A 6,726-nucleotide genomic window follows, 5' to 3' on the forward strand; every position below is an offset into this window, starting at 1 on the left:
TGGTAAAAACTTGAAAGACTCCCATTGCCGAGGAACAGAGAAACGACGACACGAAGACAGCACTGAGCTAATGCCCGCAAATGCGATATCGTACGATATAGGGTCATCCCATGCCAAACGTCCCAGACATTGCACTCAAACGTCCGCGATTTCTTTAAAATAAATTGTGGTTGATTTTCCTATGCAGTCAATGCACTCAAGGCTTATTTTTGCCGCAAATTTTTTTTTCGTGCCGTGGTCGCTTCTTGAAGATTGCGATTTGACATGTAACTTACCTGGCGAAAAAAAGTTCTAACAAAACAGGTTTTCCGCAAATTCCAACTAAATATCTTCTGAGTGAAGGTAAAGCATAGTACTTTCGTGCCAAGACCTGTTGGAGGTTGATCGACATTCCTTATCGAGGGGGGGGGGGGGGGAGTTTATGCCGCGAGAAAACTGTAAAATTTCGGGAACTTTTGGAATTTTTACGGAACTCTTCGATTTTTGATAGCTATTTAAACTGTTTAGAGCTATTGTGTAGGAGGCAAACAACGTGTTAAAAATATTTTGAGGCGTGCCGACTTGGAAGAGTACGCAGAAAAAAATCATGATTTCGGAAATTATGCTTTTTACCACATATTCAGCAGTCAATTGCATACTGAGGTGGTCCTGATAAAAATATGAGACAAACTGCATTTGATAGTACGCCCCTTGAAAATTAATTGTACAAAGTTTCGTGGAAACACTTTTTGTTCTAGCAGCGAAAAAAAAAAAAAAATGTTGAACTTGACCACCCCCGCCCTCGTCCGGCATTGTTCCGCAAGGCTGCTTCACCCCAAGACGCATTGCTGCTGCTGTCGCGAAACGCACATGGGAGCTGCCCAAACCGATTTGCGTTCTTCAGCGAAACAAAAAGAGAACAACCTATAGAAATTAATCTTCCAAGCTTCAGGTTCTCACGAGAACGACCTACTGCCGCGATGCAGTTCAATAGGAGCAGGGGGCCTAGGGATGTACTTCGATGACAAGGGACACTGGTGGGCTATTGAATAACCTAACCTATTCGAGCGATGACGCACACAACGCTTACTAACACCGACTCTACGGTGCCATGCAATAAAGGGTGTGGGTAGGACATGTTTAATGATGATAAAAAATGAAGGGAAAGGTTAGTCATAATGGAGGCTTGCTATTCTTAAAAGGAAACAAACAAAAAGGAAGAAGAAGAAAGAGTGCCACAGAAAGTTATGGAGAAACACAGGAAAAAAAAAAAAAACAGCTCCTTCACTGGTTGACAACAACGGCAACTTCACTCTTTCGGCTACCACCAAAGAACACAATAACAGAAGGGAAGACTTAACACTGGCCAAGTGATGTCATTATATAAAGAGCCAGCTCAGGAGGACAGTGCCGCCTCCGAGTCCGATCAAAGTGAGCTAGATGTAATAGGTGCAGACCCGTCATCGTCGAAGTACATCCCTGGAACCAGTGCTCCTTGTATACTGCGACTCCGCAGAGGGCCGTTCTCGTGAGAACCTGAAGCTTCGAAAGCTAATTTGTGCATACAACTTGTTTTTGCAGGCAACGCAAATCGGTTTGGGCAGCTCCCGTGTGCGTTTGGCAGCAGAGGGGGCGATGCGACTTGCGGTGAAGCAACCTTGCGGGGCAATCCTGGATGAGTGCGGGGGTGGTCAAGTTAAAAAAAAAAACTTCGCTGGTAAAAACAAAAAGTGTTTCGATGAAACTTTGGGAAATAAATGTTCAAGGGGCATACTATCAAATGCAATTTGTCCCATATTTTTATCAGGAGCATCTCAGTGCGCAATGGATGGCTAAATTTGCGTAAAAAGCAATATTTCCGAAACTCTTCTTTTTTTTTTCTGCGTACTAGAACTGTACAATTCCGGCACCTTTTTCTAATTCTGAAATTATATGGACAGGAAACTCGCCAGATAATTGCTAATATTAACCCGCAAATTCGTCAACGGCGACTGTAACCAGTACATTCCCTATAATCGGTATCCACCAACTGGCGATTCCGTTACTGTTCTCCAATTCTTTGAAGCGTTCCTCGCGTTTGTGTCATTTTCTAAATATCTAGTGTACCTCGGTGGCGATATCAATACCAATCTTTTGAAGGAAAGTAGATCATCACGTGAGTTTCAACTAACTGTTATCATCAAATGGCTTTTCCAAGGTTGTGTGCGATCCTACAACGGTTACGTAGAGTACTTCCTCACTGTTCCCAGGCAAAAATCTGGAATGGGACCACTTCAAAGTGGTTTATTGGACAGTTCCCACTTTGAATGTGGGACCATTTAGTGACTGGGACCACTTGAAAGTGGAACCAGTTTCATGATGTTTTTCACCATTTTCCCACTTGAAGTGGAATCAGTGGAATTCATCCAGTGGTCCCCTCTGCTAAGTGGTCCGGGATCCGGACACTTAGCAGCTGGGACCACTGAATGCATGACCGAAAATAATAAATAAATTGATAATGAATGGGGAAATTCGCGACATAAGGTGGGGCCCACTACCCCAAGGCACAATGGGCAGGATGAGATGTGTCCTGATGATGAGGTGGTGAACGATGCTAAATAAGGGTCGACAGTCAGTGGAGTCAGCGAGACATCAGAACGGTAGACAAAACCACAGCACACAAAAGCACACGCACACAGCACACAGGTACATCATAGGGTAGAGAGGAGAGAGGAGACCAGTGTCCCGGAGAAAATCTTGAAGTACCCAAGAGCTTGGCGATGGACGATCTGGTTAGACCAAGGGCCGAGGATGGTTGCCAATATGCATGGTGTGGCCGTGATCGATTGCAGGCGACACTGCAGAGCTGCTCTTTGGGAGGCAAGCCCAAAATCCCCCCCCCCCCCCTGCCGGCGCGCTCCGCCACTATGCTCAGCCGCTATGCAGGAAGCGGCCTTACAGGACGTTAATGCAAAGGGAGACAGCGTTTACGCCAATTAACAGCACAACAGAATAAAAATATCAATATGTCATCGTCTAATACAGAAGAATACCATGCGAAAAACCCCTGAGGACATGAAAGGCACTAGCAGAATATAAACCTAGTGCACCCTGGCCACATGAATTTCAATGCATTGCGCCTATGAGGATTCCGTCGATGTTTGCGCAGGGCCCATGTTTAGACTACAATTTTTCGACAAAGACAGTCAAATTCTGGAAATGTCATCGCCTATTCTTAGTCAGTACGTCCTCCAGGCCACATACCAAACACGGCACGATGTGTGGGTGTTAACCCTGATGCACCCAGGGCCTTCAAAGTTGCGACTCAGACAGGGTTCCCCTCCTAAGCTCTCGACGGACTAAGTCCCAGTATTATCGTAATACACACGCGCTGAGACTGTACGACCGGTCTGAAGGAGTTCGAAAGGCGGACGGTCATTTTTTCTGGAACTCCAAAGAGCTGACAGAATGGACAACTTTGCGTTGAGAGAGTAATATACAAATCATAGCGTTTTGTGTTTTATATCACTGTTATATTAAACTATACAACTTGATCAAATTGTCCATTTCGAGTGCCGTTTTCGAAGCGGTTGTCAAACGCGACCTCTCAGGGTGCTACAGGGGAACAAGGTACAGGGTTCAAACCCCGTGATCTTACTTTTACATATGCATAATACAAAATGAGCTGTGGACATATTTAATAGTATTGTTATATCACATGATATTAAGCCCCAAAGTTGATGAAATTGTCAACATGCGGTGAGCTTTATGCATTGTTTTCGCCTTGCGGAAAATTACTGACAGCCCGTTCCCTCCTGGGTCCTGCCTGCGCAGCAATTCCAGACCTGCGCTGCAATGTGTGGCAACTATGTGACTTCGCGGCTTCCTCAGTCCTGTGGTCATTGAAATTCTACAAATATACAAGGAATCAAGCGCACAGGGCCACCCTATCGTCTTCCAATGGATCCCGGGTCATGTGGGCACCAGCGGAAACCAGGACGCGGATCGAATAGCCGCAGGCGCGCACCAGTACACCCGGCATGTCCCCATCATCTTGTCTCGGGGGGGATCGCCGTTACCTCGTCTCAAGCCTCACTGGCCCCATGATGCAGTCTCAATGGCAACGTGACATCACCACCCACTCTCTGCTTTACTCCGTTGACCCCACATTGTCCCTTACTCTCCCCCGCCGCATGCCGCGTTCCTTTATCACAGCCTTCCACCGCATGAGACTTAATGTGGCTTTTACACCGGCTTTCAAACACCTCCTCGGTATCGGCGCGTCCAGCCTGTGTTCCACATGTGGTGTGCGCGGTGACCTCCATCACGTCCTCCTGGTCTGCGTACAATACGAGCGCGCCCTCGTGGAAACTGCTCTCCAACACGTCGATCAACGCCAGTTCGACTTAGCCAAAATTCTCTGGCCATGGTCGGACCCCTCACATCTGATGCAAGGCCTACGAGCTGTTGCTGAGTTCCTCTCCAGCACTGGATTAATGGACGAACCCTAATAGGACACCTTTCCATTGTGGCGTGCCACGCTCCCCTATCTTATCGGGTGAGCAGTCGCTACAGCCGCCCGGGGGCTTCAATCACTGGGAGGGCGTGGCGTTCCGATACATAAGAGGCCACATGCCTCTTCGGAGGCTCTGTTTGTTTCCCGCTGGGAATTGAAGCTGTCCTTTGGCAATAAACCTGGTATGTTGGTTTGAATCTCTGTTGTGCTGCTTGTTTCTTCGCGCACGGAACGGACGGGCTGACGCCCCGAGGTTGTGGGAACTTAGGTTTCCACACCATCATCATCACTTTCTCATATCTTCCACAAGCGCAAGGGGGCAGTGTACCGCCATAACGACGGAGAATGACCCACCACATCATCATCCCATTTATGTGTGTATGTATGTGTCCTCATGACTCGCAGGCTTGGAATAAGTTTTATAGTATTTGCTTCTCGAGTTTTCAAGAACACAAGCTTCACATTCACAAGGTGATCACAACAACAACAACAACAGCTAAATCATGACTATGGCCTGGGGTGATTCACCGCTTGAGAGCAGTACCCTACCCCATTACACGAGAAGCATGAGATGTGAAATATGAAAATGAAGTTATGTGCAAGTCCAACTCGAACTCCCGTCGTCTGGTTGCGCAACGCTATACGTCGCACAAAAGGAAGCAGCACATGAAAGAAGCGCCAATGGTCCTTGAGATGCAGGGGTGGACCCTACAGCGTCTGGAGCAAGCCGGTAGCCAAGAGGAACTCCAAGAACATCAGAAGTCCTCGACGGTGTTGGACATGGCTCTGACATGGGCCAAGAATTGCAGCCAGGTTGAACGTCTGTCGGCTAGCACCACTCAGCTGAGCACAGAGTTGCCGCCTCTCCGTTTCGTAGAGCTTACATTCTATTAGGACGTGCTCAATGTTCGCTTCAACGCCACATTTGGAGCATAGGCAGCTGTCACAGTATCCGATTCGGCACTTGAATTGGGGAGTGAAGGCAACGTTGAGACGAAGCCTGTGCAGGAGGGACGTGAAATAGCGTGGTAAACGGTCAGGAACTGAGAAGGACATAGTGGGATCCACAGAATACATGAGAGACCTGTCAGTGATGTCCCGACTCCACTGCTGGCGAGCTAGTGGCTGAATGAGCTCATTCAGAAGTGATCTCCTGTCTCCTCTTGATAACACCGTTGGTACAACAGCCGGAGACTGTTGGGCAGCCGTTGCCGCTCTGTCGGCTTCTTCGTTTCCGCTCAAACCACAGTGACCCGGGACCCACTGCAGGGATATATGATGACCATGATCGCTTAGAAGCTGAACCTGATGGAGGATATCAGTGACAACTGGGGCGAGCGATCCACGTATTCCCATGTTGGCTATACATTGAAGAGCAGCCTTTGAATCTGAGTAGATGACCCAGGCCCGCGGATCGTCACAGGGCGTCTTACGTAGAAACAACAGGATAGCATATAACTCAGCCGACGTTGATGATGTGCGGTGTGAGAGACGGTATCCATGTGACACACCGTCACTTGGAATAACAAATGCAGACGATGAACATTCATGACTGGAGGATCCGTCAGTGAAAACTGCAGTGTGGTCAGAATAGCGATTGTGCATCATATCCGCTGCAAGCTGTTTCAGTACTGATGTAGGCACTTGGTTTCGTTTGACATTAAGACCAGGAATTGACAATGCGATCGATGGTACTGGAAGCGACCACGGAGGCGTCGTGGGCACCAGTGATCTTGCAGAAAACGGGGGAACCTTAGGTTTCACTTCCATGAAACAGTTGTATGCGTTACATTGTTTCCGGCGACAAACTTTTGCTATTAGTGGATGGCGGCGGTGGTGTGCTCTGAGGCGCAAGTAATGGCGAATGGTCGCAAGGTGATCACAAGCTTCGCATTGCATGAGTGGGTTTCCATAGGCTTACGCTGCTGCACGACGGGCTCTTCAACTCAGGCGCGTCCAACTGATGCCCGTTTATTTCACCAAGGGTGACGCAGGGCGAATGCTGAACAAACTCAAGCAACAAATGTTGGCTAACAGGATCCGCTCGGGATTTGCTTCTCTACAAGGTCGACAGAGAGTTACACTTTCGAGTACCACCTTCCTTCACGCGACAAGCGAGGACCGTCCCACATTGGTTACGACTCAATGTACCGTACAGCACACGTCTTCTCTTCAAACTGGGAAACCGGGACTCTCTGAACTGTAGTGAGTGTGGCGTTGTAGAGGACGTACAACACTTGCTTCTCAGGTGT

Source organism: Ornithodoros turicata, chromosome 1 (assembly GCF_037126465.1).
Source record: "Ornithodoros turicata isolate Travis chromosome 1, ASM3712646v1, whole genome shotgun sequence".
In the NCBI taxonomy this organism is placed as follows: Eukaryota; Metazoa; Arthropoda; class Arachnida; order Ixodida; family Argasidae; genus Ornithodoros; species Ornithodoros turicata.